We start from the raw sequence: 24,082 nt of genomic DNA on the forward strand, positions 1-24,082 counted from the left end.
CACAACACACATCCACCCGCCCACACACACTCACCCTATGTGCATATACCCCAGAAACACACTATTCCTCCCCCCCACCCCACACAGGACTCTTCCACATCGTATACACACACCTCGGACATCCGCCCAAGTGTATACGGTCCACACACTCACAGAAAGATGCATGTGCAAGCACACCAGACCCACATTGACCCACCCACACACTCCACACATACCCCACAGGGACCCCCACAACATGGCAGATGCTACAGGCACACTGAACAGCTCAGGTACTCCAGGCACGGATGCCACAGCCCCTTGGGTGCTACACACACTGCCCTGCACAGAGTGACAGCCACATACCCTTAGGTGCAGGTGAAGTCCCCAATACCCCTGTGGAACCACCCTCCTCCCCAGGACTCCCTACCCATTAGCTCTACCTAGAGGGGCACCACAAGCTGATGATCACTCAAAGCTGGCCCCTCTTCCACGCCCTGGCATGTAAGCCAGACAGGAAGCGCCATGTTGTGCTAGCCCCTGCCCTGCTCGCCCTTCCTGGCTCTCCCTCTTCCCAGGCCCCATCCGGGTGGGGCTTAGCAGAGGCCTTGGCTCGTGGATGTGTAACCACCATTACCATTTCTAGCCTACTTGACTGTTCACCAACACTATCACTACAGTCACCTGCGGTGGCCTGGGGCCATTACTATGGCCTCATTTGCAGGGAAGGAAACTGAGGTCCAAGAGCACCCAGCTTGTTATGGCAGCATGGGGACTCCAACCCCTGGGCCCCTCATCCCAACTTCTATCCTACACCCAAATCCTAACCAGCAGCCAGGAAAGCGGGGCAGCTCCAGCCCAACCCCACTCCCGAATCTAGGAGGAGTCCAGGAGGAAGCGTCATAAAGGTTGGGCCTTTTTGGGGCAACTACCAGAAGGGAGCACCAAGCAGACGCAGCTCCCCTTCCCCCCCCATTCCACCATCCACTGTCCCCAGCAAGAACCTGCCAGGAGGGTGGCCCAATGGGGAGGTAGGAAATCCAGAAAGGGGGTGGGGGGTGGGAGATGGAAGGGCAGAGATGGGGAGGGGTCTGGGGGCAGAGGGAGGGGAAGGGAGGAGACAACGAAGTGTCAGAAGGTGAAGGAGCAAAGGGATGGGAAGGGAGCCTGAGGGACAGAGGTGGGAGGGGAAGGGGAAGGGAGCAGAGCGGACCACGAGGGAGGTCCGGATCAAGGGAGGGAGAAGGAAGAGAGAGGAAGGGTGAGGGTGAGGCATGTGGGGGCGGCTGCCTGTGTCAGCCAGGGAGCTGGTTTTGTTCGCCTGTTTCCTGTTTGCTGTTTGCTGGGCTCCCCCTCCGTGCAAGAGCTGGACCCACCACCCCCACCCTGGCGGAAGCCAGATGGGAAGAGTGAGGCTGCCACGAGCTGAGTCAGGAGAGCTTAGGGGGAGAGCGGGAAAGGGCTGCAGCCAGGGAGGGCAGGACACGCTATCTCCATCAGTACCCTCTCCCGCCCCCCTTCCATTGCTAGAAAACTAAGGATTCTGTGTCGGGACCACTCCTGCCCTGGCCTGCCCTGTGAATCTGTCATACTCTCCAAAGGCCAGACCCTCCTAGACCAGCTGGAACCACCATCAAGCTGTCCCCAGCCATGTCAGACTCTGGGGCCCCAAGCGGAGGGCAACCAGATGTCTTCAGCTCCAAGTCTGGCCTGTCCTCCCAGCAAGCAGCCAGTAAGTCCTTCTAGCTGCCTAACTTGCGTTCCTCTTGCTGCTAGTCCAGTCCCTGGTTCTAAGGAAATGGAGTGACTCTCCCCTGTCATCCCCCATGGAGTCTCTGATGGCCAACTGGTGCTGCTGTGTGCCCAGATCAAGAATCCACCTCCGCATAATTCAAAACCGCTGAGGGTTCTGGGGCAGCAGGGAGGAGAGAAGTGGAGACCAACATGGGTTTTCTGTGTTCAGATTGCAGAGACCCTGGAAGGGATCAACCATATACAATGTCCATTTCCTGCCCTCTAACCTGGCAGGGCAGCAAGGCCCAACCAAGGAGGTAACATTCCTCCAACACAAACCACACCTTCCTTCCCCACCCCCACCACCTCCACACCCAGCTGCCTCTGTGGGGACTTCAGGGGGAGAGTGCACCCAGTGGGGCCTCAAAAGTTGTACGAAGCTTGAATAAATGATCCTCCAGGCCTGGGGAGCCTCTCTGCTCCCTCCCCCATTTCCTCTGGGAAAGGAATGTGGGGTGGGTCCCAGAGGGTGGTGGGGGAGGGGGCCCAGGGCTGGGAAATACCAGGCGTAGCTGAGATTCTATTCCAAGCCTTCCTGCCTAGCGTGAGTCCTCCCCCAACGCCCTGCCCAGCTTCCTCCCCCTGCATCAGAAATTACCCTGCTGAGCTGCCCCTCCCATCCCCCTCTAGTTTGACCAGCTTGCAAAATCCATTCAACCTCATCTTCCTGAGGGTCCCTGGTGAGGGGCTTGAAGGCTGCATCCCCAAAGGGAGGGCATCCAGTCTTCCCTCCTTCCAAGAGATCATTGTCTTTTACTATTTGAAAGCACTTTCACTTGTTCTCATTTGACACTTGCCCTAAGAATCAAATAACCAGAGATTTTTTTTTTTATATCCATTTTTCAGTTACAGAAACTGAGGCTTGACCAGGCGTGGTGGTTCAGGCCTGCAGTCTCAGCACTGGGAGGCCAAGGTGGGCAGATCACTTGAGCCCAGGAGTTTGAGACCAGCCTGAGCAACATGGTGAAACCCGATCTCTACAAAAAATACAGAAATTAGCCAGGTGTGGTGGCACGTGTCTGTAGTTTCAGCTACTTAGGAGGCTTAGGTGGGAGGATCACCTGAGCCTGGGAAGTAGAGGTTGCAATGAGCAGAGATCACACCATTGCACTCCAGCCAGGGAGACAAAGTGAGACCCTGTCCCTAAATAAATAAATAAGAATAAAATTAAAAAAAAAACTGAGGCTCAAAGAGAACAAGTGACTAGTTCAAGGACTCATTTTTACTAAGCTGGGACGGGATCCCAAGGTTCTAACCGCTTACCAGATCTTTTTCCATTACGCTCTTGTTTAACCACATCTTGAGTACCTGCTGTAGGCCAGGAGCTGAGACACCTTGGAGAGTCATGAGTATTGTCCCAGCTCCTGAAACCTTTAGGGATCCCCAAGTTCTAGACTGGCCAAAGCTGGCTGCCTTCACCCCTACCAAGGGAGACCCCCACAAACCAAGGGAGCCCTGCTTTCAGGTGCACGGGGCCTCTTCTCTCTGGGAGGTGACAGTTTTTTGAGGGTGGGGCCAGACACCTCCCAGGCTATCCCTCACGGGAGACGGTGGTCTGGACTGGAGTAGAAGCAACCAGGCACTGGGGAAGGGGAGGAGAGTGTCCTGAGTCCCAGGGGTCAGAGATAGGAGCAAGAAGGAAACTGACGTGTTGCAGGGCGTGTGGTTCAGGAAGTGAGAGAGGGGCTCAGGGTCGATTCTGCCTGCTTTTCCTTCCTCCGGCTTGCTCAGCGCTCTTCCCAGAATGTGAGCCCCAAACCTCCAGGTGACAAACAATGACCCCACCCCAAGACAGTCATCCAGCATGTCTGAAGCTCCATCTGGTCCTGTACACCAGTCGCACACCAACAAACGCAGACCCATGACCACTCCACAACCTCGCACACAGACAGGGCAAATCCCACTGCAGATTCGTGCATCCCAGGCATGCAGGCAATGCGATACCGACACATGCCCGAGTCACCCACGCCTGGGCCTCTGAACCCTGTTCCAGTCTCCTCAGTCAAGGGCGGCTGCCCCCTCGGGCCTCTTCCACCCTTTTGCCCTATTCAGATGCCTGGTTCCCAGCATTGCTTGGGTAGAGACTCCCGCCTGACAAGCCCCAGCAGGCCAAGTTGATGAGCCGGCCAAGCAAGCCTATGTCTCCCCAGCGCCCTCCACGTGCACATAACCCCCATCACTGGGAACCTGGGCATCCCGCACTGGTGCTATGTCTGGCCCACGGGTAGAGGGTGGTTCCCAGGGTCCCCCCAGACCCAGTGCTCTTCCCCTCTAGGGCCACCCTTGCCCGGGGTTGGGATGGACTGTGCTCCCTCTCCCTCAAACTAGGCCAGAGCCACGGAAGCCTGGGAAGGGAGATGAGGAAGCACTTGTCACTCCAGACATCCCACCACCATCTGGGAGGTGGGCTGAGATAATCCAAAAATCACAAAATCCTCAAATTCTGGCTGGGCATGATGACTCATGCCTATAATCCCAGCACTCTGGGAGGTCAAGGCAGGAGAATCGCTTGAGCCCAGGAGTTCAAGACCAGATTGGGCAACACGGCGAAACCCCGTCTCTACAAAAAACATAAAAATTAGCCAGGTGTGGTAATGCGTGCCTGTGGTCTCAACTACTGGGGAGGCTGAGGTGGGGAGGATCACCTGAGCCCAGGCAGGTCAAGGCTGCAATGTGAGACCCGGTCTCAAAAAAAAAAAAAAAAAAAAGCCGGGCGTGGTGGCTCAAGCCTGTAATCCCAGCACTTTGGGAGGCCGAGACGGGCGGATCACAAGGTCAGGAGATCGAGACCATCCTGGCTAACACGGTGAAACCCCGTCTCTACTAAAAATACAAAAAACTAGCCGGGCGAGGTGGCGGCGCCTATAGTCCCAGCTACTCGGGAGGCTGAGGCAGGAGAATGGCGTGAACCCGGGAGGCGAAGCTTGCAGTGAGCTGAGATCTGGCCACTGCACTCCAGCCTGGGTGACAGAGTGAGACTCCGTCTCAAAAAAAAAAAAAAAAAAAAAAGGCTGGGCAACTTGGCAAGACCCCATCTCTACAAAAAATTCAAAAATTAATTGGGGATGGTGGCGTGCACCTCTGGTCCCAGCTACTCAGGAGGCTAAGGTGGGAAGATCACTTGAGCCCACAAAGTCAAGGATGCAGTGAGCTGTGTTCGCGCCACTGCACTCCAGCCTGGGTGACAGAGTAAGACCCTGTCTCAAAAAAAAAAAAAAAAAAAAAAATTCCCCAAGTTCTTTCAGTGGCAGCACAGCTCAGGGGCTGACACATGAGATCTGGAATCCTCTGGAAGCCGAGTCAGAGCCCCATCTCTACCACTTTCTAGCTGTGAGACTTTGGGCAAGTTACTTAACCTCCTTAAGTCTTGATTCCTCATCAATAAAATGGGAATGACATGAATTTCCACCTCAAAAGTTGTTGGGAGGATTAAGTAAATTAAAGAAAGGCTTAGCACAGGCTCAGAGCACATAGTAGGGATTTAATAAATGCAGGCTGTTTTGACGGCTTTTTGGATAGTGATCACAGTCATACTCACATTCAGACAGACATGCAGACAGCCATGTATACACAAAGACACGGTGACACATGCGGACACTCACAGACCCAGGCAAACTCATCCTTACCGGCATCACCCCCACCTCCCACTGCCAGCTCCAGGTTCCTACAGGCCCCTGACGTGCCCCAGTTCCTCCCAAGCAAGGAGGATTCAGTAGAATCTCCCACTTCCTTGGCTGAACTTTGGCAAGCCCAGAGCACTACCTTGTGGGCCCTCTTCGAGTAGTGAAGGAGTGGGTAACATGAGACCCCAGGATGGGGCCTCTCCAGCAGGCAAGGAGCATGGCAAAGGTGCCAGGCTAGCAGGGTCTCCAGTGCCACAGGAGGGCCAGTTCACCCCTCAGGGACAACAGAGGAAGGGGAGACTAAAGAGGAGCCTCTTTCCTCTTGGTGGGAAATGAGCACTTACAGAAAAGGGTGCGTCTAGAGCCAGCCACAAAGTAAACACCAGGGCCATTGCCCAGGCAACAGCAGGCTGGCATGGGACAAGGCTCACCACAATCCCTCTGTACCCCCTGATTTACCCACTCAGCAGCCCCCTGCCTATCTCTGGGGTCTCCATTCTGGTTTCTGGGCCTGTCTGCAGACTCCCCAAAGGGAATAAGCTGTGCCTCCTCCATCAGACTGTGTGCTTCTTGAAAACAAGGGATTTTTGCCCCACATCAGTCTAGGGTCGCCCAAAAGATATGGCCTGTGTCTTTCCCCTCAGATTGGAGGATGCTCAAGGGCCTGGCCTGAGTCTCCCTCTTAGACTGAGAGCTCCCCAAGGACAATGGCTGTTGGGTTTTCAGAATGGATTTGCCCTCCTAGAGAGCTTTGTGCGTAGTGGGCTCTCAAAAATTACTTCTTTTTTTTTCTTTTTCTTTTTTTTTTTAGACGGAGTCTCTGTTGCCCTGGAGCGAAGTGGTGAGATCTTGGCTCACTGCAACCTTCACCTCCTGGGTTCAAGCGATTCTCCTGCCTCAGCCTCTCAAGTAGCTGGGATTACAGGAACGCGCCACCACGCCCAGCTAAATTTTGTATTTTTAGTAGAGATGGGGTTTCACCATGTTGGCCAGGCTGATCTCGAACTCCTGACCTCAGGTGATCCACCCACCTCGGCCTCCCAAAGTGCTGGGATTACAGGCGTGAGCCACCGTGCCCAGCTCAAAAATTATTTATTAATGGTGAGGATGTGGAGAAATTGGATTGCTGCGGGAATGTAAAATGGTGTGGCTGTGGCCAGGCACAGTGGCTCATACCTGTAATCCCAGTGTTTGGGAGGCCAGGAGTGCAAGATCAGCCTGGGAAACATATTGAAACCCCATCTTTATAAAAAATGCAAAATTGGCCAAGCGTGATGGTACACACTTGTAGTCCCAGCTACTTGGGAGGCTGAGGTGGGAGGATCCCTTGAACCCAGGAGTTGGAGGCTGCAGTGAGCTGTGATCATGCTACTGCTCTTCAGCCTGGGCCACAGAGCAAGACTCCCTCTCTAAAAAAGTAATAAAAATAAAATAAAATTTAAAAATAAATAAATAAAATGGTGAAGTTGCTATGGAAATCAGGATGGCAGTTTCTCAAAAAATTAAACATAGACAGGAGGCTGAGGCAGGAGAGTCGCTTGAACCAGGGAGGCAGAGGTTGCAGCGAGCCAAGATAGTGCCATTGCACTCCAGCCTGGGCAACAAAAGGGAAACTCCGTCTCAAAAAATAAAAAATTAAAAAATTAAACACAGAATTACCATATGATCCAGTAATTCCATTTCTGGGTATATATCCAAAACAACTGAAAACAGGGATGAGGAGATGTTTGTACACTCGTGTTCACAGCAGTGTTATTCACAACAGCCAAGAAATGGAAGCAACCGAAGTGTCCATCTACGGATGAGCGGACAAACACAATGAGGTATATCCACACAATGAAATTGTCTGTATTATTGTATTACATAGAATGCATACATTACATGAACAATACATAATTGTATTATTTAGCCTTTTAAAATAAGTGAAGGCTGGGCGGAGTGGCTACACCTGTAATCCCAGCACTTTGGGAGGCTGAGGCGGGAGGATTGCTTGAACCCAACTGTTCAAGACCAGCCCAGGCAACATAGCGAAACCCCATCTCTACAAAAAAAAAAAAAAAAAAAAGCCGGGTGTGGGGGCACACATGCGTAGTCCCAGCTACTTGGGAGGCTGACGTGGGAGGATGGCTTGAGCACAGGAGATGGAGGTTACAATGCACTGAAATCGCGCCACTACACCTCAGTCTGGGGGAGCCAGACCCTGTCTCAAATTAAAAAAAAAAAAAAGAAAGAAATGTTGACACATGCTACAATGTGGATGAACCTTAAAGAGATTATGCTAAGTGAAATGAGACAGACACAAAAGGACTAATATTGGCTGGGCTTGGTGGCTCACATCTGTAATCCCAGCACCTATATTCTCAGCACTTTGGGAGGCTGAGGTGAGAGAATCACTTGAGGTCAGGAGTTCAGGGCCAGCCTGGACAACATGGTAAAACCCTGTCTGTACAAAAAAAAAAAAAAAAGGTAGCAGAGAGTGGTAGCACGCACCTATAGTCCCAGCTACTCAGGAAGCTGAGATGGGAGGTCTCAGCTTGAGCCCAGGTGGTCAAGGCTGCAGTGAGCCGTGATCATACCAGTGCACTCCAGCCTGGGTGACAAAGCAAGACCCTGTCTCAAAAAAAAAAAAGAAATGAATGAATAAATATTGTATTATTCCACTTAGGATGATAGTGGAATATCACCATTTATGGTGATAGCACAATAATATGGATGTACTTAACGCCACTTTACAGTTAAAAATTATTAAAATTATACGTTTTGTTGTATATATATATTTTGAGATGGAGTTTCACTCTTGTTGCTCAGGCAGGAGTGTGGAGTGCAGTGGCGCGCTCTTGGCTCACTGCAACCTCCGCCTAGCAGGTTCAAGCAATTCTCCTGCCTCAGCCTCCTGAGTAGCTGGGACTACAGGCGCGAGCCACCACGCCCGGCAATTTTTTCTTTTTTTGTATTTTTAGAAGAGATGAGGTTTCACTATGTTAGCCAGGATGGTCTCAATCTCCTCATCTCATGATCTGCCCACCTCAGCCTCCCAAAGTGCTGGGATTACAGGCATGAGCCACAGCGCCCGGCTGTATTATATATTTTATATATATATATATATATGTTTTTTTCTTGAGACAGATTCTCGCTCTGTTGCCCAGGCTGGAGTGCTATGGCGTGATCTTGCTTACTGCAAGCTCTGCCTCCGGGTTCACGCCATTCTCCTGCCTCAGCCTCCCGAGTAGCTGGGACTACAGGTACCCGCCACCACACTCAGTTAATTTTTTGTATATTTTAGTAGAGATGGGGTTTCACTGTGTTAGCCACAACTGTTTCCTGGTCTTGGTTTCCTGACCTTGTAATGGTCTTGGTTTCCTGACCTTGTAATCCGTCCATCTCAGCCTCCCAAAGTGCTGGGATTACAGGTGTGAGCCACTGCACTTGGCCATTTTATAATTTTTTTAAAAAGGCCAAGTTAGAAATCAAACACACAAAAAAATAAAACAAAAGGCCAGGCACTGTGGCTCAGGCCTGTAATCCCAGCATTTTGGAAGGCTAAGGCAGTTGGATCACCTGAGGTCAGAAGTTTGAGACCAGCCTGGCCAACATGGTGAAACCCCGTCTCTACTAAAATACAAAAATTAGCCGGGCGTGGTGTCAGGTGCCTGTAGTCCCAGCTACTCTGGAGGCTGAGGCAGGAGAATCACTTGAACCTAGGAGGTGGAGGTTGCAGTGAGCCGAGATCGCACCATTGCACTCTAGCCTGGACGACAAGAGCAAAATTCCATCTCAAAAACAAAAAAAAAAAGTTGAAAGATGAAACAAATGAACAGGCTCTCCTTGGTGCCCAGGAGAAGGCTCTGCCCACAGAGGTTGCCCAGGAGCTGGACACCTCCTGCCTGGAAGACCTTTCCCTGCCATTCCTCGTCACTACACCTCCTCAGAGTCTCTACTGTCATCTTTGGAGCCCTAGAGGTTCCTGAACAGGGGAAAAGCCCAGCCTGAACCTGGCATGCATCAGGTCCTTGGCGTTGATGGGGGCCTGCCATCCACAGAGGTTGCCATCCCCAGTCATGCACAAACTCTTCCAAGGCTGCCAGCAGGACCTTGGAAGTGTTTTCTTGTCAGAAACCTGACTCAGTGTAGGGGTCCTCAAACCCACCAAGCACACACATGCCCGTTCCAACGCGCCACATGCTCACACCCACCTGTAACATACACACAAGGGCGTGCCCACAGAGACACCGCCGGGTCCTCGCAGGCACTCCTGGAAATGAGCCCGCACCCTGGCACACTGAAGGATGATTATCTCGGCTGCCGGATAGGCAGGTCCCGTGGGCAGCAGAGCCCCCTGCTGGCCCAGTGCTGGCATGCCTCGTCTCCTTGACAACCCAGAGCCAGCAGAGGGGTCCTCATTCCCTCAACCTCGCTCCCCAGGCCCCTCAGCTCCAACCAGCCCTGGGATGTTCCCCTCCCCATTTCCTACAGAGGAGAAGAATCCTCTGCAGAAAGACAGAGCAACTGTGGAATCTCGGGTCTCCCTTTGGTCAAGGAGAGCGCCCAGAGCCCCTTTTCAGACTAGACTGGAGCAGTCATTCCTAGAGGCAGGGAATGCCTGCAATGACTCTTCTCTAAGGTCAGCAAATCCATCCCCCGGTCTCACACTGGACAGCACACTTCAGAGGAGGCTAGGGGAGAGCTCTAGGTGTGACTCCGCCTGCCCCCCGCCCCCCAGGAGTGCTTCCTGTTGTCTGACAGCCTGGGCAGAGGTAACAGGTGCACACATTGGTTTCCTTCAGGCAAGAGATGGGTCCCAGTCAAGCTGAGACCATGTCCCCTCCCAGGGCAGGTCTCAGCAGATTCCGAAAGTCTCCCCGGAGCACATGGGGCTCCCTGCAGGGAGAGGCTCTCAGCCCCACCCCTGAAACCACCCACCCCCTTACCCCAGCCCTGCCCATCCCTCCTGGGTTACCCCTACCTTCCCCTTCACACATGTGGCCCTGCCTATGAACTGAACCGCTCCCTAATCCAGTCTGTGATGCCCAGAGGCAGCTGGGCAGGTGGCAGGGACAGTGGCTCTGCAGGGACAAACAGCCTCCCCTGGGCCGCTGCCATGAGAGAGCCCCCTGGGCTGGGCTCTCTGGTCAGAAGGGGACAGATGGCATCATCCTCGCTCCAGATCCTCCTCCCACCTCCCCCTGCCAGTCTGCCTGGCCCCACATTTGGGGACAGGATAACAGCCACACAGTCATGAATACTTGTTGAGTGCTTACTATACCCCAAGCATGCTGCTGTTAAATGCACTAACTCATTTAACAGCAGAACAACCTCTGGAAATAAAGATGGCACACAGCACCCACCACCTAGAACTCCTGGCTCTCCACTGGGTCGGGTGCTAGGCAGGGAATGCTGGGGTGACCTGTAGGGGCACTGATGCGCGGGGACAGGGAGGCTGGTGAGAAAGTGGCCACTGTCCCGGCATCAAGAAGGCTAACACAGAGAAAAGACCACACTTGCCATTGGTACTGGCCCTGACCCTCTTCTGGCTGTGTGACCTCAAGATCATCACTCAAGGTCACTCAGTTTTCCTTATTTCTTCAGCTATAAAATGAAGACAGGGATAGCAGCCTGACAAAGTGGCTGAGAACCAAGAATTAGGTGTTATGGCCCCTAACACCTCCATCCCTGCATTGGAGCAGACTCTGCTTCCTCGATGTCTCCAGAGTCTGCTCACTTCATCACACCACTGCCCTGCTCTAAGTGGCAGTCACCTCTCTGGCATCTGACAGTCCAGATTGATTATTTTAATATTATGACCACCAGGCCTTGTGGGACGCGCCTTGGTCCCCACACCCACCACGCCCTCTTCCTCTATGCTTCGGCCACCCTGGCTTCCTTCCAGCTCCTGTGAAGACCAGGCACCTTTCCAGCCTCAGGTCCTTTGCACATGCTGCTTCTGGAATGCAACCCATGCCCTGATTCAATCCTACCTACCCTGTTGCTCTTAGCAAAAATGTCACTTCCCTAGGCACACCTCCTCTGGCCCCAGACCAGGTCAGTTACCTGTGCACCCTCTTGTCAGTGTCTGTTTATTTATGAGCTTATTTTGACCAACATCTCCCCACAGGGCTGTGGGTCCTGGAAGGCAAGGACCATGTCTGCTTTGCTGGTGGTCAAATCCCTGGCTCCTGGCCCAGGGTGGGTGCTCTGCACACTGTTTCTGAATGTTGAGGAATGAATGAGCCTTTCCTCAGAGAGTTAGGGGTAACCAGAACCCTGTCCCCAGGAGGGGTCTAGTAGAGGCAGGGACTGCTTCAGATCTTTGTCTTTTTATATCCCCACCCCTTCCTCAGAGGGAACCAGATCCAGAAGTCAGGGCTGCTGGAATAAGGAAGAAAAGGGGGCGGGGGCCGGTGCCTCATGCCTGTAATCACAGAACTTGGGCAGACAGAGGCAGGAGGATCCCTCGAGCCCAGGAGTTTGAGACCAGCCTGGTCAACATGGTAAGACCCCATCTCCACAAAAATAAAAATAAAAATTAGCCAGGCGCCATGGGGCATGCCGGTAGTCCCAGCTACCTGGGAGGCTGACGTGGGAGGATTACTTGAGCCAAGAGTTCAAGGCTGCAGTGAGCCATGGTTGTGCCACTGTACTCCAGCCTGGGCGGCGGAGCCAGATCCAAGCTCAAAAAAAAGAAGTGGGGGAGAAATGGGTGGGGAGAAAAGGGGGAGCTACTTCAATCCTCTTTGCAGCTCTGTGCCCTCACCCCAGCTGGCCACACTCCAGCCACGAGCCCTCCTCGTGGGTTCTGCAATGTGCCAAACCCTTGTCCTGAGACTCAGGGCCTGCTCCCTGCATCCAAGTTCCCCTCTCCCTGGACTATAATACAGTGCCTGCCTGCCCCCTCCCCATCCCCTTTTTCCCTTGACTCAACCCTTACCCTCCAGGTCTCACCTTGACTTTCTGAAATGTTTGTCTAACTTAGCAAGCTAAGGAATCTGCCATGGTGCCACAGCTAACGTCAGCTCGGGATTGAAAATGCGGGCAGAGCCCAGACTCTCAGCCACCTCATTATGCACCTCATTACTACCGGTTTCTCCCTCCAGGCCCCGCCCTCTCTGAGGCCTCAGTTTCCTTATGTGGGCTCTTCCATGATGAGGGACTTGGACATCTGTAGATTTCAGGAAGATTGGTTGAGAGGAGGAAGGTGGGGAAAGAGGTTAAGGGAGGAGGGGAAGAGGGAAAAAGAGAAGAGGGGAGAGAGGGGAAGACAACAGAGGGGCCTCGGGCCAGCCAGACATGAAAAACGTCAAGTATGTGAAGTACGCCAGCCCTGAGCTATGAATAGTGCAGCAGGCTGGCAGCCCAGGTGGGCCTTTCTGCCCCTCCCATGGGAGCTCTGCACAGGGGGCCTGAAATGGGGAATGGGGCATGAGCTGGGGAGGCACACTTAGGGACAGAGCAAGGGGTGTTGTCACGCAAATGAGATGCAAATACACAGCAGCAGGCAGGTCTGATTGGTGGATCCCTGTGGGGCTGGGAGCATAGGCTGAATGGTCACTCAGCAAAAGGCAGTGCCCAGCCTGCAGCACAACCCAGGGCCTCTGCCCATCCACACTGTAGCCCCCGCAGCTGCATTTCCCAGGCTTGGAGGTCCCTTCTGGTCACCAGTGGCCAAAATCCCACTGATGCGGTGTAGCCTCTGGAGGCCTCTAAAGGTCGTGATAAGGCTCTGCCTGCCCCGGACACCATCCCTGACCACCCCGGAACCAGGTCAGCCTCTCCTCCTTGGAGCTCCCAGATCTGACAGACAGCTGGGCACCTGGAAATTATAACATCCCCAGTCCTGGCCTCTAGATCCCTCTCCTCATCAATGATCCCGGCGGGACACACACTGGGCTTAGGGGCTGGAGGCCCAGTTCATGGCCCCCGTCCGGCCCCTTGTGTGCCCCCAAAGAAAGCAGTTACCTTCAGAGCCGGTTCCTCCTTCTTTCATTCTAGGACTGTTCACTGGGTGCCACCAAGGGCCTGGCACTGGGCTGGGGGGGGGGCAGTGACACAAGGGAAGATGAATCAGAGGCCAGGTTTCAGGTCTCAACTGCGTGACCTTGGTCAAGTCCTTTCCCTCTCCATGCCTCAGGCTCCTCAGCTGTAAACTGGGTCCTGGAGAGGACTCAATGTTGAGTGTCTGGCACGCAGAAGTTGTTTAACAAATCAGTTCCGTAGTCTAAGGATTTTCAAAAATTAACAAAAGCAGTCCCTGATTTTATAAAACCAAGGAGACAGACATGCAACAAATGAAGGTGCTGTAGGGCATAGTGTTTAAAATTCCTAAGCAGAACCTGGGCACAGTGGCTCATGCCTGTAATCCCAGCACTTTAGGAGGCCGAGGTCGGAGGATCACTTGAAGCCAGGGGTTAGAGACGAGCTTGGCCAACATGGTGAAACCTTTTCTCTACCAAAAACACAAAAAGTAGCCAGATGCAGTGGCACGTGCCTATAGTCCCAGGTACTCAAGAGGCTGAGGCAGGAGAATCGCTTGAACCCAGGAGGAAGAGGTTGCAGTGAGCAGAGATCGTGCCACTGCACTCCAGCCTGGGCGACAGAGCAAGACTCGGTCTCAAAAAAAAAAAAAAGTTCCTAAGCAGGATTCAGAGGAAGCTGGTTTGAATCCTGACTCAGGCCCTTTCTGTATGTCACTGGACAAGTTACCAACCTCCCTGAGCTTCTGTTTCCACAGATATTAAATAGAGATAATCCATCGCCCATGGGATTGTTGTACAGATTAAAGAGACGGTGTGTGTAAAGTGCTCAGCACAGCAGTGTCTGGCCCTGAGGGCTGCAATACATGTTTGCTATAACCAATACTCCCTTTGTTATTATTATTGGTGGACAATGCAGTGCCAAGTGCTGCGGGAACACTCAGTTCATCAGTCAGCAGCGTTCTAACAGGGCCTGGCCTAGAAGCTGGATATAGAGCAGTGAATAAGACAAAGTCCCTCCCCTTGCGGGGCACAAGGTCTAGCGCGCAGAGGAGGAAGTCGCCGTATATTTGAGTGGTGGAGGGAGGCTTTACAGAAGATATTTGAATTGGGCATTGAAAGAGGAACAGGAGTTGGAGAAATGGAAAAGGCAGAGAAGGCCCTTCTAGACAAGGGAAAGAGATGGCACAGCAAGTTTCTGGAAAGGGGGAGAAGGTGACATATTCCCACTCTTTCTTTTTTTTTTTTTAAGACAGAGTCTCACTCTGTCACCCAGGCTGGAGTGCTGTGGTGCGATCTCGGCTCACTGCAACCTCCGCCTCCCAGGTTCAAGTGATTCTCCTGCTTCAGCCTCCCAAGTAGCTGGGATTTACAGGCACCCGCTACTACGCCTGGCTAATTTTTGTATTTTTATTTTTATATCTATTTATTTATTTATTTTGACACGGAGTTTCGCTCTCATTGCCCAGGCTGGGGTGCAAAAGTGCGATCTCGGCTCACTGCAACTTCTGCCTCCCAGGTTCAAGTGATTCCTCTGCCTCAGCCTTCCTGAGTAGCTGGGATTACAGCTACTGCGGTGGTATGAGCCACCACTCCCGGCTAATTTTGTATTTTTAGTAGAGACAGAGTTTCTCCATGTTGGTCAGGCTGGTCTCGAACTCCCGACCTCAGATGATCCACCAGTCTCAGCCTCCCAAAGTGCTGGGATTACAGGTGTGAGCCACCGTGCCCAGCCAACATATTCCACTCTTATCCTGCCCTTCCAACTGTACCTCCAGTTTCATCTCCCATCTTCTTTCACCTGGTCAGCTGCCTCCACTGCCCCAGACCCTTGTGTGGCTCCGAAGTAGCTATGGGAGCAAGTCAGTTTCCTAGCACAGCACGAGGGATACGCCCTGATAGGGGAGGGAAGGGGCGGGATCTGGTCTCATTGGCCTTGCCGACCTGACCTCCTCCCTGTACTCTGAGCCTTGTACTCCTCAATCTCTTAAGAGGCCAGGCTGGTTCATGCCTCCTTGCCTGTGCTGGGTCCCCCTGCCTGGCATGCCCTTCTCTCCCTTCTTCTCTCCATCCCTTTCTTGTCCCAGCAAACTTTTTTTTTTTTTTTTTTTGAGACGGAGTCTCACTCTGTCTCCAGGCTGGAGTGTGGTGGCGCAATCTTGGCTCACTGCAACCTCCACCTCCCGGGTTTAAGTGATTCTCCTGCCTCAGCCCCCCAAGTAGCTGGGACTACAGGCACATGCCACCACGCCCAGCTAATTTTTGTATTTTCAGTAGAGACGGGGTTTCACCATGTTGGCCAGGCTGGTCTCGATCTCTTGACCTCGTGATTTGCCTGCCTTGGCCTCTCAAAGTGCTGGATTACAGGCGTAAGCCACTGCGCCCAGCCCCAGCAAATATCTTTCAAGCTTTGGCAAGCCTCATCTCCCCACAGTGAAGCCTTCCCCTCAGAGCTGGAGCATCTTTGGAGGAGGCAGGGGCTCAGCCATGTTCATTGACAGAACCCTGGGGTCCCCCACACCACTCACGAGCAAGCCCAGACTCCACACTGAATCACAGAAGACACAGAGAAGCAGAACTTAATCTACATCTCTCTGCACACACCATCCATTACATCTGTCCTCCCCACCCCTTCATTATGCCAACCTTTGCTTGGATTTCAGGGCTCAGCTGTGGGGAAGAGGGTCTACCTTCCCTGGGTGAGGGGTGTCCTCCCAGCTCTTTGTTGTCAGAGAATATAGCAGTCACAACAATGACAGACCTAGGAGTATGAGAGACCCAGCTTTAATTTTTGTGGGGGGGTGAGGGTGGATAGGGTCTTGCTCTGTTACCCAGGCTGGAGTGCAGCGGTGCAATTATAGCTCACTGTAGCCTCGAACTCCTGAGCTCAAGCAATCTTCCCAACTCAGCCTCCCAAGTAGCTGGGACTACAAGTGTGCACCACCACACCTGGCTAATTTTTTAGAGACAGGGTCTTGCTATGTTGCCCATGTTGGTCTCAAATTCTTGACCTCTGGCTCATGCCTGTAATCCCAACACTTTGGGAAACCAAGGCAGGAGGATCACTTGAGCTCAGGAGTTCAAGACCAGCCTAGGCAACATAGGGAGACCCCCACCGCTACAAAAAAATTAGCCAAGCATGGTAGTGTGTGCCTGATTGTGCCACTGCACTTCAGCCTGGGTGACAGAGCAAAACTCTCTCTCTCAAAAAAAAAAAAAAAAAAAATCCTGGCTTCAAGCAATCCTCCTGTCGAAGCCTCCCAAGTCTCTGGGATTACAGGTATGAGCCACCGTGCCTGGCCCAGCTTGAAATTTGATGCTCGGTGACCTTGAGTGAAGTTATTTGCCCACTCCAGGTCTCAGTTGTTGCATCTGTAATTATACATCCCCCTTATGACGGCACTTGAAAAATCGATCAAAAAGGATTTCACTATAGAATCCTCAGGTTAATGACAGATTTGGAAACAGGAGATGAAAGAAAGGAGATTAATCATATCACCAACTGGTTTTTAACCAATCTCTATGGCAATTCTACCCAGCTTCCGGCTTCCAGCTTTAAACTCCTGTTAATGCCTTTGTGACCACATTCACTCTCCAGCGATTACCATGGTGAAGACACTAGCTTGTGTAGGCTGCAGGTCCGTCTCCCCAGTCAGACTGGGCCATTTTTACATTAATATTTTTGGCAGGGGGCCCCCTGAGGGGTGTTCGGTACTGGTAGATCGGGTGGATGCAAATCTTAGGACTCATGGTTATACAATCTTTGTGGAGACTTTTTGTCTGGCTTTTGGGCGGTAGGAAAAGCAGACAAGGAGGCCCTTGAGGGCAAGATTGTGTCTCATTCATCCAGGTCCCAAGAGAGAGCCTGGAACGCAGAGAGCAAGCAAGCAGCAATCACCACTGACAGCGGCTTCGTTTCGGCTCCGGCCCACTGCCGGACTTTCCCGAGCCCTGGGCCTCCCGTGCTGGGCTCAGGTTGTTCTCCTGCCCTAGGCTGAAATTAGGGAGAGAGCAGGAGGGGTGCTGTCTGCAAGCCAGGCCTGGGAATATCCTCAGCATCCCCAGACCACGCCCCATCTCTCAGATAAGGCTTTCCCTAGCACTGGGGGTACCTAGGCTTCTAGGCCACTGGAGAAGACAAAGGTCCCAGTGCGGAAGGAAGAGGAGCTGTTTCTCTCTCACTTTGGCAACCCCGGCCTGGTTGTGTGGTCCCCATTTTCTGCCTCCTACCCTCCCCTCTTGCAAACATCCCCCCTGTCTGCCGCACCATCTCCTGGGCTCTGGACCCAACCTCAGTTGTCCCCCTCGCCTTCCTTGAAACATCTAGGTGCTGTGTGGGAGGGGCACAGTGCCAAGGCTTCATTAGAGCTAATGAAGTTCAGCTCTGCGATGCCACTGCAAGATACAGTGCGCAGACAGCCTCCATTGCAGCCTGGGGCCTCCGCCCCCTCCTCCGCCTCTCTTGGGGAGGAGCCCAGGGCCACACCTCCAGAAGAGGAAAGGAAGATTTATAAGAATCTTCCCAGGCCAGGTGCGGTGGCTCATGCCTGTAATCCCAACACTCTGGGAGGCTAAGGCAGGCAGATCACCTAAGGTCAGGAGTTCAAGACCAGCCTGACCAACATGGCGAAAGCCCATCTCTACTAAAAGTAGGTGCCTGTCATCCCAACTACTCGGGAGGCAGAGGCAGGAGAATCGCTTGAACCTGGGAGAGGTTGCAGTGAGCCGAGATCATGCCATTGCACTGCAGTCTGGGTGACAGAGCAAGACTCTGTCTCAAAAACAACAACAACAAAAATCTTCCCTAGTACAGAGAGTGCCTTGAGGCCAAGGAGAGATCGGGTTCTGGGGCAAGAAGTAGAAACAGCATCAGAGCGGGGGCAAGATTCTCCCTTGGGCTGCCAAAGGCTCCCCTGTGCATTGCTCAGTCCAAAAGCCTGGGGTCCCCCTTTCTACTTGGACCTTGGGGAACTCACCATTCCTTCCTCTCCTTCTTTTCATGGAATCACCGCAGGTCAGAGCTGAAGGAACTCTGGGCACTTCTCTACAACCCTCTTATGACAACTCAACAACCCGAGGCCCCTTCCTCCTCCCACCTGGCATCCATCCTCTCAAGCGATTCTCCTGCCTCAGCCTCCCGAGTAGCTGGGACTACAGGCGTGAGCCACCATAGTCCCTACAGTCCTAACCACACAGGGCTGGCTTCCTTCCACTCTTGCTGGTCCTTTCTTCTCTGCTCTATCCCCTTGGACTGTTCTTTCTCTAGGCCTCAGTTTCCCCATGAGGCAAATGGAGAGACAGGGAAGGAGGGTGGCCTCTGATATTCCTCCAGCTGAAACAAAGGAAGACGTCCCCCCTCTGGATAGCTTTCCTCCTCCTTCCGTCCCTTTTCGGGGACAAGACAGAGTTCCTCCACCTTGAGCATAAGGGAGACTCTATGGGGAGCCTCTCCCTCCAGCCTTTGGCGACTCTCAGGATCAGGAAAAGCTCTAGATTGCCCAGGCCCCCACCTCTCCCTCCTCCCAAGAGCTCTGAGTCTGGCGTCCACACCCGATTCTTTCCAAGCTCTCACACTTTTGGGGAAATCAAAAAGGAAGAAGCAGCTGTTGATGCAGGAAAACAGCCAGACAGAAGTGAGATTGGAGACAGAAACACTCTCGGCCAGAATGAACTCAGCCCCTCCCTAGGTGGACCCCAACTTGGGGCTGAGGCCCCTTGAGTGGTTATCCTCCCACATGGCTCCCACGCGGTCCCGCAGCCCACCACATTCCTCCGGCCACACACCTCCCACCAGCCTCCCCACTCCGAGAGGCCAAGGCAGGTCTGTTTCTGTCCCTCAGGCCTCAGCCTGTGGGTCTCAGTCATCCCCATGTCCTGCCCCACGCTGTCTCTCCTCCCAAGGATTGTCCCGCCCCACGCTGTCTCTCCTCCCAGGGATTGTCCCGCCCCACGCTGTCTCTCCTCCCAGGGATTCAGGCTGAGCTTTGAAAGGGTCACTGCAAAGAGGACCTGCCTGCCGAGGGCCTAGCCAGACCCAGGGCCAACTCCTCGGCCAGATTCCCGGCGGCTGGGGACAAAGGCCCCACTGTTCCCCGACCCCCGGACGCCCCCAAATGCACTGGGCATAAGAAGTCTTTCTTTGCCCAGTTCCGCTCCTTACGGGCCCGGGCTCCTTGCCACCGGGAGTAGCCCTGGCTCCTCCTCCAGGAGAAGCTGGGGGGTTGGCGGGACAGGGAATTACCAGTTTCCCTATTGCCACCACCATACACCCAAACCCCTTGGGCACCCAGAATGATGAAACCTAGCTGGGTGCGGTGGCTCATGCTTGTAATCCCAGCACTTTGGGAGGCTGAGGCAGGCGGATTACCTGAGGTCAGGAGTTCGAGACCAGCCTGGCCAACATGCTGAAACCTTGTCTCTACAAAAATAGAAACATTAGCCAGGCGTGGTGGCGCACCTGTAATCCCAGCTACTCAGGAGGCTGAGGCACGAGGATGATGACGCAACCCTGGGGCCAACTTTAGGACCAGTGGCCCAGGACCCTCTCTGCTCCTTGGCCACCAAGCCCTTCCTGGGCCTAGAATACAATCCCACCTTTTCCCACCTATCAGAACCATACCCACCCTTGCAGTCCTCCTCCAGGAAGCCTCTCAGGACTACCTATCCTCTGAGGAGCCTCACAGTCCAAACCATAGCAGCCAACTCCTGATGTTCCCAGAGGCTGGGGACATCTCTGCCTGCTCTCCTCAATGCCCCACAGTAGGAAGTAGGATTCACCTGCTCCTCTAATTTCCTATCATATAGTGCTGATGCCAAAGCAGGGCCCTGAAAGTTTCCTGTGCCAAGGCTTTCCTGAATTATCTCTAGTGCATATCATTCTCCAGCCTGTGCTTGCCTGGACCTCATTGCACCTCCAGTGACGGGGGCCTCATTACCTCCAGAGGCAGGTCACTTTCTCTTTAGATTACTCTGACCATAAAGGTCAGTACTTTTTGCTGAGCCAAAAGTGCATTGTTCTCATTTCTATCCATTGATTGTTTTTTTAATAATAGTTGCTACCAATAATTGAGATGACTAAATCTCAGCCACTTTACCAATATTACCTCATTTAGCCCTCTCCATAATTTTGAGGGATTATTTCAGGGATAAGAAAACCAGCCAGGTGTGGTGGCTCACACCTGTAATCCCTACACTTTAGGAGGCCAAAGTGCAGGGATTGCTTGAGTCCAGGAGTTTGAGACCAGTCTGGGCAACATGGCAAAACCCTGTCTCTATAAAAAATACAAAAATAGAAAAATTAGCTGGACATGGTGGCATGCACCTGTAGTCTCAACTACTCAGGAGGCTGAGGAGGGAGGCTCACTTGATCCCAGGAGTTCAAGGCTGTAGTGCACCAAGCTCACAGCACTGCACTCCAGCCTGAGCAATAGAACGAGACCCTGCCTCAAAAGAATAAAAGAAAACCGAGGCTAAAACAATGAAGCAACTTGACCAAGGGCACACAGTGAACAAGGAGTACATCTAAAACTCGGGCCTCAGCAGGCTGAAGGCAGGCAAAGCCCATACACTCTACCTGAGGATGCTCCTGCCTCCCAACGAACTGAGGGTCATGCCAGGCTCAGGCCTCGTAGCTCCCGTGATTGGCCTGTCTAGATTAAATGGTGGACCATATCTCCCTCGGGGTTCTCTTTTTTTCTAGCCAGCTCCTCTCCAGCCTTTTTCAGTAGATGAGGTGTGGCCTGCAGATAGTGACTAACTAGTTCTTTTTTGTTGTTGTTGTTGTTGTTGCTGTTTTTTGAGGCGTAGTCTCGCTCTGTCGCCCAGGCTGGAGTGCAGTGGCCGGATCTCGGCTCACTGCAAACTCCGCCTCCCGGGTTCCCGCCATTCTCCTACCTCAGCCTCTCGAGTAGCTGGGACTACAGGCGCCCGCCACCTCGTCCGGCTAGTTTTTTGTATTTTTTTGTAGAGACGGGGTTTCACTGTGTTAGCCAGGATGGTCTCGATCTCCTGACCTTGTGATCCGCCCGTCTCGGCCTCCAAAGTGCGGGGATTACAGGCTTGAGCCACCGCGCCCGGCTTTTTTTTTTTTTTTTTTTTGAGGCGGAGTCTCGCTTTGTCGCCCGGACTGGAGTGCAGTGGCCGGATCTCAGCTCACTGCAAGCTCCGCCTCCCGGGTTTACGCCATTCTCCTGCCTCAGCCTCCCAAGTAGCTGGGACTACAGGCGCCTGCCACCTCGCCCGGCTAGTTTTTGTATTTTTAGTAGAGACAGGGTTTCACCGTGTTAGCCAGGATGGTCTCGATCTCCTGACCTCGTGATCCGCCCGTCTTGGCCTCCCAAAGTGCTGGGATTACAGGCTTGAGCCACCGCGCCCGGCCCTTTTTTTTTTTTTTTTGAAACGGAGTCTCACTCTGTTGCCCAGGCTGGAGTGCAGTGGCGTGATTTCAGCTCACTGCAATCTCCACCTCCCGGGTTCACGCCATTCTCCTGCCTCAGCTTCCCAAGTAGCTGGGACCACAGGTGCCCGCCACCACACCTGGCTGATTTTTTGTATTTTTAGTAGAGATGGGGTTTTGCGGTGTCAGCCAGGATGGTCTCGATCTCCTGACCTCGTGATCTGCCCGCCTCAGCCTCCCAAAGTGCTGGGATTACAGGCGTGAGCCACCGCGCCCAGCCTCTTGACTAGTCTTAATTCAAACCAACAAATGGGGAGCAGAGGGGGTCAGAGGGCAAGAGGTCATCTGCCTAGGTGCACAGGGCCTTGAGGAGGTTTCAGATGTCCCTGGGCCTAAGGTTTAGGAATGGAGGGAGGTGGCCAGAAATCCAACACTCCCTTCTCGCTCTTTTTTGTTTTATTTTGTTTTGTTTTTTGAGACAGGGTCTCATTATGTTGCCCAGGCTGGAGTGCAGTGGTGCAGTCACGGCTCACTGCAGACTCGAACCCTCCAGCTCAAGTGATTTTCCCACCTCCACTACCTGAGTAGCTGGGACTACATGCTCAGCTATTTTTTTTTTTTTAGACTACATTTTGCTCTTGTTACTCAGTCTGGAGCGCAATGGCATGATCTTGGCCCACTGCAATCTCCCTCTCCCAGGTTCAAGCGATTGTCCTGCCTCAGCCTCCCAAGTAGCTGGGACTACAGGTGTGTGCCACTTTGCCCAGCCAATTTTGTACTTTTAGTAGAGACGGGGTTTCACCATGTTGACCAGGCTGGTCTCAAACTCCTGACCTCAGGTGATCCACCTGCCTTGGCCTCCCAAAGTGCTGAGATTACAGGTATCAGCCACTGCTCCTGGCCCCAGCTAATTTTAAAAAATTTTCTGTAGGTATTGGGTCTCCCTATGTCACCCAGGCTGGTCTCAAACTCCTGAGTCCAAGCAATCCTCCTACCTTGGCCTCCCAAAGTGCTGGGATTACAGGTGTGCGCCTCTGTGCCCGGCACCAACACCCTTTCTGTGAGAGATAGAGAACTGATAGTTAGGACAGACCCTGCCCCAAACCAGGCTCTGTCTAACCCTCTAACTTCAAAAGGACAGAATCTTCCACCACAAAGTGATGCATTGAGCTGAACATCTCAGGGCCAGAGAGATGAAAAATAAACAGGCCTCTTGATTCCAACCTGTAGTTTTTTCCCACGTGCTCTTTCTTCAGCACCGACCCCTCAGAACTCTGAGGGAACAAGAGAGGGAGGGAGAGCCAAAGAGAAGGTGAAGACTGGGGAAGCCCCCGGTGACCACTGCCATGCTTCGGTGTGGGCGAGTGGACCTTCCCTTCCTCTCTAGGTTTGGCTCAGGCACTGTTGTGAGAAAACAAGGTGTGATACACCTCCAAGCCACCTTCCCAAGGCCCCAGCACCCCCACTTCCAAAGGGATAGGCTATAGGAGTCTGTGGTTTTTCCATACACACTGTCCCATTAGTCATGAATTAATTCTGTTTTTTTTTTTTTTCAATCTTTTTAGTTCATGGCCAATGTAATAGCATTATTCGTGAATTCAGTCATTTGGTCTACAAACATTATCTGAGGACTTGCTGTATGGCAGGCTCTGTGGACACCGAGACAAACATGACACCTCTGGGGCCCCTTGGAATGGGGTTAAGAACATGGCCAACTCTTCAGCTCTGCCACTTACTTGCTGGGTGGCCTTTGGAAGCCACGGTATCTCCTTGTGTCAGTTTCTTTTTTTTTTTTCTTTTTCTTTCTTTTTTTTTGAGAAGGAGTTTCACTCTTGTCACCCAGGCTGGAGTGCAATGGCACGATCTCGGCTCACTGCAACCTCTGTTTGCCCGGTTCAGGCAATTCTCCTGTCTCAGCCTCCCAAGAAGCTGGAAGTACAGGCGCGCATCACCATGCCCGGCTAATTTTTTGTGTTTTTAGTAGAGACGGGGTTTCACCATGTTGGCCAGGTTGGTCTTGAACTCTTGACCTCAGGTGATCTGCCCACCTCAGCCTCCCAAAGTGCTGGGATTACAGGTGTGAGCCACCGTACCCAGCCTGTGTCAGTTTCTTAATCTGTCAAGTGGGGTGATGGTAATATACCATAGAGGTAAGCACTATGGAAGGAGTTGCTATTATTATTTTTCTTGGCCTCAAATAACTCCTGTCTGGTGGGGTAGATGGATATGAGATGGGCCATCACAGTGTCAGGGGTAGAGCTGAGCATGGGGCGCCCTGGGAGGCCACAGGCGGGGCTGTTCCCTGGTTTGCACTTCACAAACATTTA

At 52.9% G+C, this 24,082-nt stretch overlaps 1 protein-coding gene across 5 annotated transcripts in view; it reads right to left on the reverse strand.

The window, feature by feature from the left end:
- The window catches only part of ARHGAP23 (Rho GTPase activating protein 23), a 96,764-nt gene that overhangs the window by 60,313 nt on the left and 12,369 nt on the right, over positions 1-24,082 (reverse strand). The window lies entirely within an intron of this gene.

The sequence above is a fragment of the Trachypithecus francoisi genome, unplaced genomic scaffold (assembly GCF_009764315.1).
Source record: "Trachypithecus francoisi isolate TF-2019V2 unplaced genomic scaffold, Tfra_2.0 Lachesis_group20, whole genome shotgun sequence".
Taxonomy (NCBI): domain Eukaryota; kingdom Metazoa; phylum Chordata; class Mammalia; order Primates; family Cercopithecidae; genus Trachypithecus; species Trachypithecus francoisi.